This window comes from Schistosoma mansoni, chromosome W (assembly GCF_000237925.1).
Source record: "Schistosoma mansoni strain Puerto Rico chromosome W, complete genome".
Lineage (NCBI taxonomy): Eukaryota > Metazoa > Platyhelminthes > Trematoda > Strigeidida > Schistosomatidae > Schistosoma > Schistosoma mansoni.
Window position 1 is genome coordinate 10,790,391 of NC_031502.1, and position 14,566 is coordinate 10,804,956.

The 14,566-nt window shown below is 31.6% G+C and overlaps 1 non-coding gene across 1 annotated transcript; it reads left to right on the forward strand.

Moving 5' to 3' along the window:
- Positions 1–7,821: 7,821 nt before the first annotated feature.
- Smp_tRNA_01674_Sup_TTA.1.1 lies at positions 7,822–7,887 on the forward strand. The gene has a single exon. It is a non-coding gene (tRNA).
- The last annotated feature ends 6,679 nt before the right edge of the window (positions 7,888–14,566 follow it).

Genomic DNA, 14,566 nt, shown 5'->3' on the forward strand with positions numbered 1-14,566 from the left:
ACAAACAATACTAAGTGAATTCAAACTTCACCCCATCGCACAAGCCAGTGGCTATCAGGACTCAGTGGCCGAGTGGATAACGCGATGGCGTTTGAAGTGAGGGTACTGGGTTCGAGTCTCAGAGTGAACATCAACTCTGAGATGCAGGTACATCCAGCTGACGAGTTCCAAATAGGACGAGACGCGCGTCCTGGATTCCACTGCTAGCCACTGTCTATCTCTGATTAATGTATTTATTTTATATTTCCATATATCCTATCATTAGTTTCGTTCGTTACTTAACTTTCAGTCTAGTACAGTTTCTTATTTGAATAAAGCTGTTCATTAGTTATTTGAAAGGTTGTATGGATTTTACTACACTCATAATACCCAAACATTGCTTATATTTTCGTAATTGACTAATCGTTATGAAAGATACAAAAGTGAAGTAGTTGTTTATTCATTTTCTTACCACTTAATTTAGTCTCTACTGCATGAAAATAGATCAGAAATAGTTGTAATCTCAATAGAATAACAGGAAAGTAAACAACTAATAAAGAATGATTTCCAGCGTTTTAAGTTTTCCTTACGTATTTCTGATTTATTTGATGGTATTTTCCAATTACTTGATAAGAGATTATTCCTAAGAACTCTTACTTTTTGTTCCTGCTTATTCTTAATGTTCAAATGATTGCAACCCGTATGATTCGTGGTTTATCAAGTATTCTTTCAGTATTCAGTCATTAATTTGCAGACTTAAAGCACGCATCCTGAAACCTCCATAATACTTTAGCTCACAAAAATATATGTCCTAAAGCCTATAACACAAACTTTGATTTATTGCCGAGCTATACAAAATATTTTAACCTACAGAAAAAACATTCTATCTCGGAGATACAATCTATACCACTTATTACCCAAAGCCATTCAATTAATTATTAACACTCTGGAGTACGTGAGTCGGTTACTGACGCGAAACTGCTTAGAGTCTAGTTCTGATGATGAAATTTCACAGATCAAATTGTACAATAAAATATTCAAACCTGGTTGACGGAACTCAATTACTGTTGTTCATTAAACAAAATACCATTTAATAACGAATCAAATGCTAATTCATGTAAGTAATTCTCTTGATTCGACTTGGTGCAAATATTCTAAAATTTGTCGCCTATTTTTAAATTTATTTTATTTTAGTTTTTTCCATTATTATATTGTCATTATCATCAATTGAATTGTCTTTCCAATTTTTTTTTCTCCAAAACAGTTGTCATTCCCTCTTGTTACAACTATGAATGAAATTATTCATAAGACATCGGTTTACTTCAACATTATATCCTTTTGATATTTTCTTCATAATCTTCATTTTGGCATACTGACCTAATACATATTTTATGTAAATAACATTTTCAAATTTGGTGAATAAATAGTCTTTTGATTATTCTGAAAATGAAAAACATTCATTCTCCATTAATCTATTAATGTTTATTTTATAGTCTGAGAGTTTTTCAAAAACGGTTATTTTTCCTTTTTTCTCCTTCTATTTCATTTGAAGTTTGTTACATCACTTCCCACTATATATTATATGTCAAATCTGTAATATCTTCGGAGAAAAACAATATTTAATTGATTTTTTCTGCACTTTACTTACGTACATTTCTATCTAAATGTAACCAGTTGTTGTCTGTCTTTTATGGATTCCTTTTTTCAAGTTAGAGATAAATGATTTTTAAAAGAAAAGAAAATGAATGAATGAACGACGAAACAATTCAGTATAAGGTTGCGACCTGTGGAGACAAATATAACGTTAATGAACAGGTTGGTCATAAGAAAGGCATCTGACAATCTTGGGTGGTAGTTCATGAGTCCAGACCAACAGGAGACCTAGGTTTAAGACTTTCTTACAATTACCTCCTATTACCTAAAATCAGAAAATATTAGTTACAACATCAATTCACTAAGCCTAGTTAGCAAGACTGTAACTTGATCTACAAACGTCCACTAGTATTAGTGACTATGATAGCATGATACTAATAGTGGACAATCACGATCAAGTAATATTTATCTTTTTGTGAATATTTTTATTTGTTTACTGCTGGTAACGTGGGTTTATAAAATTGGCCAAGAGTATTCGTTGTGCAATGGCTTTTATAAACAAAAACGGTTCCAATAAGAAGGACAGAAGCGTTTAAAAACCAAGGGTTTCTTATCATATTGTTTAATTAACTTCTTAGTTTGTTTGAGGATTGAGATCGGATCCTGTTCTCTCGCTTTTAGACCAGCATATAAAATACAATAACTATCCGTTTTATAGACCTCACCAGTCCCACGCTTAACCTTACAAACTTTAGGTATACGAAAGCATTAAGACAGTGCATTTTGATCACGGGGGGTTATACAATTCATTCGAAACCAGAATGACATGGATTCACACTTGTCCACTATTTATTGCTGTTGACTTATTTCATGCTTAACTGTAAGTGCATCATTTTTGTTTACTGATTAATTGTTCCATGTTTTCTCCTTTTCACCTTTCTTTCACTTTCATAAGATATGAAGTCAAACTAGTAAACTTACACTTCTTTTATACTGCCTTAACAATAAACCTACCAACAGTTGAAAGCTATATAAGTGGATTTATTGTAAATTCTATTAGTTTATTTTAAGCTCATTCCAGTCTTCAGTGTTGGTATGTTCACCGAGTGAGAGTATAGCAACTCTCCTACCATCAATTTCGATTTTGGTTAATTTTTGTTAAGCCCTTTTATTAACTTAACAGACAATGTTATTCAACCAGTAACAACTCATCTATTTCTTTTTACTACTATGATCACTATCTTGTCTGTATAAAGGTGTACGCCTAATCACATGACAGCCTACGCGCATATCCCTCTCTCTAGCTTAAACGTTGATAGCTTAAATATCGCTCGATGAATCATTCTTTTCCCCCACGCATATACGTACTCGAGTCCTATTAATAGCCTGCGCCTTTCTGGGCCCTTACTCCATTTGACAAATTCGCCTCTGTCTTCTCTCGCACACTCTTATTCACCTCTCTGCTTCAAGGTATTCAGTCGACCAATGTTCAGTAGTCTCCTGAAGGACGAGCTCTCGCATCTGAATACTTCTACATTGATTTGCTAGTTTAACTGCTCTAATGGAGCCACTTATACAAGTCATTCGATAAGCGTTCTATCCAAGAGGATTCGAAAATTTATCTGGCTTGTTGGTACGAAACAGAAATGGATCAGAAAGGATTTTCACAATCGAATACCTGGTAAACACGGATCACTCGATGAAAACGGACTCGAGATTTTTAGTTATCTGAAAGATTAACAGAAATTTCCCAACGTAATCGACTTATTCTAATTTAGGGAAGTCTTTCATGATAGTATTTCGATATTTTATTGATTTATATGTAGCTTTTAGAGAGAATTTTTTGATTTTGACACAATATGAATAGTCAAAGGTGAGCTGACTAAATCATATTACAGCTTTCAAGTAACTATTATTATATGGAGTACAAACCATTGAATTTATTGTTTTTCTGATAGATATTGCATGTTTTAAATTGGTGCGTTCTTCAGGGTTTCAACATAGACGCTTATTTTAATAGTTTGAAGTAATACTTCCTATCCGAACATTGTCACCAGTCCAACACGATCACAATATGATACGCAAATAATTATCAACGAAAAATCCCTTTGTAGTACAAATGCGTCATGTATAAAAGATTTTTCAGTACTCATTGAGGAATAGATATCCCTCATCGGGTTTCACGAGGAAATTTATCAAACTGCTTGTCGTCCATTAATTTTCAATATTCAATCATCCACCTTTAAAATATACTCAAAATGCTTGAAGTTGAATATCTATTATTGAAAGATTTGAGTGACACAGTCGAAATATTGGTAACTGGGACACAACTGTCTGAATAGTTTTTCCAACATTTTGGATTCTCGTAAAATGATTCAGCATTCAAATCATCTGTAGAAATTAATAAGATCTATGAAATGCATGAATTTTCGTCAGCACTCGTATGTCTGCAAAGTTACATAAACAGAGCGCCATCTGAGGTTACTTTTCATCAAGAATTGGTTATAATTGAGGAACTATCTGAAACCCAGGACTACTAAATAGATCTTTTGCCCTAGATGATAATTCCATAGCACATCAAATGAAACATAAGATTTCCACCAAAACATTATTAAATGTTGCTACTGCGTCACTATCGGGAATGATCACAAATATTACAATTACTTTATACATGTTTGCTTAACTATCGTCCTGATTAGTTTATTGATTAGTTTTGTATCCTAACTCTCTGACAGACTGTATGTAGCAATAATTGTCGGCTTTTTAAAAAGTCCTATTTCGTTGTACTTATAATAAGTCAAGTAATGACTTTCTGACAATTTTTAACATAAATTAATATAAGCAAATTTTATCTATTTGCTAAATTGATTTGACAGAAAATTTTCTATGAGGCTGTGTGCATATTCATTCCTTTTGTAAATAGACCGATTATTGACTTTCTTGAAATATTTATAAATTAGACGTATGATATTTTTCATTTATTTGAGTAAGAAAGTTGAAAACTGATTAAAATAGCTCTCTACCTTTCTATAAATACAAAACATCTTACCACTGTATATTTATTACTTGTGTGAATCCGAACCCCTTCTTTCAGCTATATACCAGTTGATATTTAGTGTACTATTTTTGGTGTTGGAGAATCAAAACTAATTCGTCGACCTTACAAAGTTCTGTAATTTTCTATTTTGGTTGTTGCGATAGTTTAAACTTTATTCTTTTGTAAGTGACAAAACGTACACACGTGACTTTACCAACTTTTAGTTGTTGTTTATCACTATAGATGTATTAAATTCTATTCGAAGAATTTGTTTTTGTCACGGATTGATATTCAGAACTAAACTGATGAGTTTCTGTCAGGTGCTTCAATATTAACTGCATCTGTGATTATTAGTAAGTTTTACTATTTTAGAACATGTAGAATACTTCTCTCTGACTATGCTGAAAAGCTTCTTTTTAAATCTTAATTTATTTCCCCAAATATACTCATCGAAATTTACCTCTGTACATTTACTATCCGATGTAAAATTTATCTGATCTAATATGTTTTAGGATTTTCCCGAATGAATGAATGCAACGAAAATCAATAAAACATATCATTAAATCGACATTAGGTATACCAGTTTATGTAGATAGAAAGTCTATGAAAACTTTCTCATTCGAAGTTAGTTTTGATTTTAGACTGTATTGAGCTAGTGAACCACAGGAAAATGGAATTCACTAGGAAGCTGTTAGCATATTTTGAAACCCACTAACTTTCATAGTTTAGCTCGAAATCGAACAAAGTATATTCAGGTAACACCGTGAGCACAATGATTTCTGACTAAAGAGATGGCATTCTGTGCATTGTTATCAAATTCAATCAATTCACAACATCATTCTGATTTGGCTAAATTAAAGGGATTTACTGAGAAAATCATTGTTGGGACGTCATTAAGTTTAATTCTTACTGTGTAATTAGCGATACTTAGTTTATATTTTTCATGTACCTCAAGTTGAAAGCATTCAATTGACCTAATAACGGTTAACATATCTTCTTCTCTTGACAAATTATTTTATATTAAAAATATATTCACTTGGTATTGTTTGGTTGGATCTTCCCATTGACGTTTAGGACTAAAATTGATCAGTCTCTTATTGGCCATATGTGCATATCGTGCATGTTGCCTCGATATTATATATATTATTAAAGTTTTATATTTTAAATGATAGCTCTGACACATTAATTTCTTAATTATGAAGCCATGTGGTCCAGTTATTCATATATTTAATCATGTAAATTTTTTAAGTCATATATGTAAAGTTTGTATGGCTGGCTTACTCTCGTCTTCTGAGTCTTCGGAAAGAACATTCTCCGTAGCCAGTTGACGTTCTCATACCAAGTCATTTAATCGAGACATCAGGATAGCTAGCAGAAAATTGGGTAGGTCATGGTCGGACTCAAGGATAGCGATGGACAAACAAGGTCATTACTGATTTAATGGTACCAGACTAAGCCATTGCAAGCCTAATAACCATTCATTCCAAATTCTGCGTTATTTTCTCACTTTCCAAGTGATTAAATCCAACTTATGAACTTCAACTAGAAGTTCAAGAATTCCTTTCAAACTAGTCACTGGTAAACACATAATAGTTACTTAGATATGAGTTTCACAGGAAATCATCCAACTTGAGGATTACTTTCGTCAAAAACTAATAGAACTGATAGACCGTCATTCCCAGTGAGGTCACATTGTTAGTGACTCCTACACTAATGCAGAGAAAAACAATAAGCTTCTATCTTTTGGTAGTTTATAAATTGATAAAATGCTATTTGAATCAGGAAACACCCAGGTACTTGACTTATTATCATAAAATGAATCGTTATTCATTCTTATTACTGTTTTTTTCAGAATAATAAATTAGATAAGCATGAGTATCATAGTCCCCTTTAAATTAACATTTTTGTTGACTGTTATACTTACAAATATATACATTATTGATAGCATGACTCATACGCTTAGGAAGTGGGTTAATTAAAGAGCTATACTTCATTTACTGGTTGACACAAGAAGAGAAACCATTTGTAAATTGGATGAGCTTACATTGTCATAGATAAATTTAATGATTGATATACATTGAGTTCCACATCAATACAACAACAACTGATGATTAAACTTAAAGGACAATTAGTAAACTTAAAAAATGAAGTTACACTTGACAGTTTCAATTCGATTATTCTGAGTGTTCCTTTATCTTTTTAACAATGTAATCCACTTCACAGAAATCTCTTTTACGAAATGAAAACTAACTTATCCATATACTTTTTTGTGGGAAAGCATCAGCTGGATAAAAACTCCAAAAGTAATCTAACTCTTATTTTAAAATAACTCAAAAAGATTATCTTAATCTAAATATGAGAAAATCAGCTTTAGGAAACAGTCAAACTAAGTTTCAAATTATTAAATATATTTTAATGGTTGTTATTAGGTTAATAAGTCAAGAATTCTACCATGTGAATGGGTGTACACTTTTGAGGAGTCATGAGCTACAGCAAAACAGACTGCCTCTTGTTCTTGATCTTCAGCTGACTAATTCACGATGAAAAGATGTTTTCAAATAGAATAAATTATCAAAAATCCGATAAATGAATTATTTCACAACTATTCTGAGTACTAGGGCTACGTTTGGTGACAAATCTATTCACTGCTATCATTCAGATAAGAAACATTCATAAGCTAATCATCAATCAATTAGTATTATTCTGCTCATAATATTAAAATCCACTTCGATGTTTTTTTAAGTACGTGCATTGGAATCGAAGGAACAACTAAGTTATTTAAAATTTTTAAAGGTCACATGTTTCACAAAATAAAACATGTTTGCTTTTTATGCGAAAAAAAAGTATAAACATATTATTCAGAGATAAATCTGCGAAAACAATCTATAAGATGCAGCATGCTGTTTGTTTGTCAACTTTATTTTTAAACACAAAGAAAGAAAATTGAACATATCATATGATATCATTGTTATATATATATTTGTTGCAAATGATCAACATTCCATTTGTTCCATAATTTTATAATTGCACTATAGATTGCGGCATATTTAGTTGAAATTTATATATAAGCGAAGATGGATAGTGGCTAGCAGTGGAATCCAGGACGCGCGTTTCTTCCTATTTGGGACTCGTCAACTGGATGGGAAGATACAAGTAAACAACACTAAGTGAATATAACTTCACCCCATTGCACAAGCAAGTTGGTACCAGGACTCAGTAGCTAAGTGGATAACGTGATGGCGTTTAAAGCGAACGGTCTGGGTTCGAGTCCCAGAGTGAACATCAACTCCGAGATGTAGGTACGTACGGCTGACGAGTGCCGAATAGGACGAAACGCGTGTTCTCTATTCCGCTGCTAACTAATATCCACTTTTTTTTATAATGTTTGTGAATTAAAACAATATCAATTCAATACGTACAGTATGTACAGATGGCCAATAAGAGACTGATCAATTGCAGTCCTAAACATCAATGGGAAGATTCAACCAAATAATACCAAGTGAATTGAAATTCATGTGTGTTTAGTAGATTGATATCTTAGATAATTAGTATAAAATTTTGTAGATATTGCTCTATGTTACTGATATCAACAATTTTCAATAATCTATAAACATTTATATGCCGATAATTATCTTGTGCTTATAAGTGACTATTATTTAGAACATAATTCCGTAATTCCAGTAAGAATCCATGACCATCGGTGTTTAACCATGTTGGATGTGAGGCAGTTACCCTCCAAATACAATGGGAAATGGCTGCCCAGTGTTGTCGATTGATTGAAGTTAGACATGTACACACGCCAATTTAGTTGTCTAGAAGTTTAGCGTTTGCATATGAAACTGAAAGTTCTGGATTCGGCACCTTGTAGTGAGGTTAAAGATGCCCATCTAGTCCCTCTCTGCTTTAAACGGATATCTAAATTAAGTTGATTCGTGACATCAATAGTACTTTAAATTATTCGGTTACTTCAGGGGAAAGACGTTTATCTTGAGAAAATAAAGTTTGAAAATAGAATAAATCACCAAAATATAAACGAGAAAGGAGAATATTGTTCATAAATTGAATTTCAATCTAGGTGTTTATTAATTTTTCTTTTGGTGTATTACAATATAGTCCAAGAGTTGAGTTAGGATAATTACTAGAATGTGAACTATTCAATCATACATTTCCTTATTTGAGAAAAAAATCTATCATCGGTTAATGGAAGTAGGAATATCAGACTGATATCACTTGACTGATTTAACATAAAATCTACCGATAAACTCATTTTAAATATTTCATTCTTTCATGATAAGAGTGATCTTAAGTATATTTTTAACTGTCATTAATAAACTAACAGTATGTAAGTAAGCGAAAAATGAAAAGCTATATGAAAATTTGTACTTCTAACTGAAACAGTATTCCATTTAAAATGGCTTATTTTAAGCAATGAGAACAATAACGAAACCCAGAGAAACAATTTTATTTGTTGATTAAAAAAATCGACAAATTAAATTGGCGTGTATAGGTACATTTGAAGTCAGCCTCAAAAATGTACTTTTCAAAGATTATTTCATCTACAAACATGCACCATATGTAATAGAATAACTTGGTTCCCGCTCCAAGGTTTAAGTTTAAAAAGTAAAAACGAGTATACTTAAGGACTAATGAAACTAGCGATTATGATGCAGTTAATAATAATACAAAAAGTACTACAGTTGGTGAGGTAAATTGTTAAGAAAATGAAACTATTTATTGAGTTCTTATATATATGTACTTATCAACAAACTAAATGTCCAAATATTTTGTAAAAACAACCATGGAATTAACCGTTTTTCACAACAATGATTCCTTTCAGCTAGAAATACTAGATCACCTATTCGATTCAATCATGCGATCTTATAACAATGTATTCTAGGTTTATAGAAAACCTTTTATTGAATAATATAAACTACTTATGAGTAAAACTGTGGTTTTACCAAAATAATTACAAAACAGTTCATGTAACAGAAGGAAATGAATTTTATAAGCGTAGGCGAGCAAAAAATGAAAAGAATAGTTTTATGAATTAAACTACCAATTAGGTATCTAACATTCACAGATCTCTTCCGACTCTGTAAATCCTTAGAAATTGATTCTTAATAAGTATCATAAATACTACTTAAGGTGAAGTAGCTGAATCAGTTGAAAATAAGTTGTTTAAAAATGGCATGAAAATATCTCATCAGCACACACATGTATCATGTTCTAGTTTTATTGACTTTTGAACTTGTGATCACAGTAAAAAATAGTATGGTGAAACTGATTTTTAATGACTTAAGCAAATCTCGGAGTATTATCTTCTAGATTTACGGAATCTACGTTGCTATATATGTCATATTGTCTCGTTACAGTTCTCTTCATTCTCTAAACAGTGAATAAAAGTATGAATATTAAAAATTAACTCAACAGAACCAGTCTCTATAAGAATAAGTAATTCTCAGTCTACTGAGGAGATAAAATTAATTAAAAATGTTCTGATAGATGACATTTATCAAACCTTTAATACATCTTTTATTTAGAAATCTATGTAAATTAATTTAGAAAAAATAATAATCGATTCACATAGTTCTATATTTTTGAATGCAATAGTAAATTCTCAATACAAGTTACCGCTACACATTACTTGTATTCTATATGTTTACAGCATAAATGGAAAAAGAATAGTACAAGACCCCTTCATAACAATTACATAGTTTGATCAGAATGGGGTAATTGAAGATTGTAGTAATTTTAGTAGTTGAATTCCTGAGTCAACGAAACAGATGTCCAGCGCTTCCAGGTTCTCAATGGTGATTTGCCTTATATCGACTCATGAATTCAACTATTAAAAACTATATATTTAATAAACGTTCTATAGTGAAGGAAAACACAAGTAAGGTCAATCGAATGTGTTCAAACACAAAATTACAGAACATCTTAGTAAAATCTGAGAACCATACAGTAAATACTTAATTTTCAAAATATTAATCAATTGTCTCAAACTTGACTGTCCCTTTTGCAAATATCGATCAATCGTCTCAGACTTTATTGTTCCTGCATTTTCATATCAATTGCTTTCTGTTCCCGTTCTTTCTTTCTTGACCTTCTGCTGCCAGACATTCTAATCCTGACTACGTTATACACTACTGATGTGGATATAAGTAGCACACATCACGGTTCAAGTGAGGCTTAATACAGTTTATTTAGTTTCAAATCATCGACATAAATTAAACAGTATATTATGTTTATCCCTCAACAATGAAACAGTTCAATGAAATAAAGACACTTTTGGTATTTTACTGCGTTCATTAATGATTATTAATATTTTACACATATCGATTAACAACAGTATAGGATGATAGACACATGAGTTAACAATGTATTGGTACTACTGTTACTTTTTCGCTAAAATCTATTTCAATAAAATTAAATTCCATGTTCTTTATAGGCTTGTATAAATTGTCAAGAAAATTGACGAAGGAATTAAATAACTCAGATGATAACTAAATTTAATTAAAGAAGTATGAATTTACATTATTCAGTTGGTTAGAGTTTGGTAACGGTCTATACAATGAGTATTGATTATTTCCTAAAAGAATTACAAAATATTTAGTCATGCAAATAGCTTAACTATGATGAAATAGTCATGGAACTGTTATAAAATTTATTTTACAAGCAGTTAGAAGGGAAACTGAAAAGTTTTAGTCGGCTTCACATTAGTTATTGTCATCTTAGGGTAATAGTGATAAGTAACTCAGTCATATGCAACACAGCACCTGAAGCAAATGTCTATCGTCATCAGCAGAACCAGATGAACTTATCAAGACAAGTGTCACAGAAGTAGAAGAAGCAACAATATCAGAAGTAATGAAAGCGATCAAACATAAAAGGAAGTATCAGGAGTTTTCGAAGCTCGGTATCTGAGGGAAGACAGAACGATTTTGACTAATGTCACCCAGTCCCGAACAATTAGTTATGATGATCGGATAGACACCAACAAAGTAATCTGTCCACATTTACATGGCTTAGTCCGACGTCATGAACTCAGTTCGGGCGTCCCTTGTTTTCTCCCAGTACACACTTACACCAAACAATCACCCAATAAGTAATTCCTTTCATGTTACTTTTTGAAATTTTTAGTTTTTATTCGACAAATTGTACAAATATATGATAAAAAGTTAATTAATTCAAAAGTATTTCAAACATTTTACAAGTATGTTGTGGTATTATATGATGTATCTATCGGACAGACTGTGTTTTATAACACTGAAATACATTGTATGACAAGAGCAAAATCAGTAATCCATTTACTTTGACAAAAACAAGCAAATTTCATTAAGCGACAAATGGTCAGTGAGTATGCATTTCTTTTGGAGATACTATTGAAAGGAGATAAATAGATTCTAGAACATGACTGTTATTTTACCAGATTATCAGTTTCGTTTATAATTTCCCGTATATCTGTCGCATGGTAGGACAGGGTAGAAAAGAGAATATAAACGTTATCCGTCTCCTCTGTACAGTATTTTATATACTGAATATCTGTTAATTTAAATTTCAGATGTAAAAGGTAGTAGTAACAATACTATATAAAATGAATTTAACATTTCCTTATGTGTAGGGTGGAATATGCCAAACATGAATAATGCGATTTCATATTTGTAGATTTTATCCAGTCGTTAATTAATGTATAACTAACATTAAGATGGTGTCATCGAGATTTACAAGTATACAGAATCCGACTACATCAGCAGCCAGAGTGGTTCATATTATTTAATAGTCCCTTAATTTGCATTATATTCCTATGAAACACTTTCATTTATATGTACATTTTACATGTTATTTCTCATGTGACAAAATCTTAGAATCCATCAAATTTGAGTTGCTTGGTAAGTGAACTAATCATTCAACAACTGTAACATGAATGGCTTTTTTAGTTCAAAACGTTTCAATTGGTTTTATAAAGCTCTTGTAGAGAAATGTTAACCTAAACATTTTATTTCTACTATTATTATGTTTTAGAAAACCATCACTAATTTACATTTTATCACGCACATGAAACCCATCCGGGAAAACTACAAGTTTAGACAATCTATGGTCAAGGTTTATTGGATGATATTAACTCAATTACACTGTTTTGGGATACTCGATGAATTTCGGTGGGTATGCATTTTCACGTAGACGGATTTTAATGAGAGCAAGTTCCACTCCCAAGCTTTCCTTCGGACTGAGTCTACGAGCGCGGTAAAATTATGTATATATAATTAATACTGATAATCTTTGTTACTCTAATTCCTTCAGTCATCAACGTCGATTCCTTCATATTACATCATACAGCAATGTTACATTTCAGTACATGTATAGACGTAATCGACAGTTGAGAAACTATGAATTCTTATTATTCTCCTTCGATAGTTCTGGCTTCATTCAAAAGACTAATATGTAGTTATCGGAGAAATAATTCTCAAATTTCAAAACAAAAATTTTAGTAACCCATTAACTCAGTCTCTTGCAGTGCACTGATGGCCAGACCATAGGTTAGTATTTTGGAGATGAAATCAAAATTTTCATCTGCTATGATAAACATCACCAAGTAATCTGTTAGTAATGAGAATCGGATGAAAGCAATCAGACAAGTGATTACTGAACAAGTATCTCCAGAGTATGTGAAAAAAAACTGGTACCCGAGAGCCACTATAAGCAGCGTCAGGTAGTTGGACAAACATCTCTAAATCACAGTTACTGTTTATACTGATTTAAGTATATAGTATGCTTTTCAGTGACTGCTCTTCAATAATAGAATATAAAGTATTGCAGTACATTATATTCACCTTATGACAGGTTCTTAAATATTCTTCCTTGAATTAAAAACCAAGACACTTTTATGTGGACAGTGATTTTGAATTCCAAGTCAGGTTTTACAAGTACTAAGCGAAGTTTTATGCAACTAATATACGATTTTTATCGAATCGCCTTAATCGATTAATAATTTATACCTTTCGGTTATTACTAAGGAATTAGAACTGTGAGTGACATCTTACAAAACTAGAGACCTCTGACTTGAAAGCCTGTCAGGAATTATATGACAAGCAATAATGTTTAGTTTTCAAATATGATCATAAAATAGAGCACAATGCACGTGAAAAGTAGAAATTCATTTCATTAGTCACGTGGTTTATCTAAAGTTATTAATTGAGTAGATTTACTCATTGCAAGTAGGCCCAAATAAGTTAAATTCCACAAAAATTGAGACTTATTTTATGTGCCTAACTTCTAAGACAAACCGATCTTGATTTGTTTCGACTAAGTCCTCTTGGAACGATAAGAGGAATATTTGACAACTTAATCATATTGAGTGGAATACATAATTCAGGCACAAAAAGGAAATAACTCCAATATGTAATCCCGAATAGAGGAGAAACAAAAGATAGGTTCAATATAACTGTTTTGATGGAAGATCTAGGTACTTGGAATAGAAAGAAATATTTATTTATCTCGGAAAAGTGCGTTGTACAGTAACTGATCTTTTAAAGGAGAACAAGCTAACTCGATCTCCGAGCACAACTGTTTGAGACAAATAACTTATGTAACACTAACTACTTTTAGCGGGAATACAAATAACCTATCCTTCTTTTTGATCAGATTTTTCTTTATTTGTACAGGAACTCTTCTAGTCGATCATTAATATCAAACTTTAGATGTATCGATTATACTCACATTTACGTGTAGTGTTTAGGAGCGACTTTATTAGTTGGTAATGAAGTGTGCTATGTAAAATATTAAATGAGCTGTTTGATCAAACTAATCGTGCATCGGAAGTGGGGGTTTAATAAATTTTTTTCACTACAAAGACCCAAGTAACCACCTCAACGGAAGGATCACAATCGTTAAAATAAAAGAAAGAATATAATTAGTTTTTATTTAGATTTGACTATCAAAATTTATTGAACGAAAACT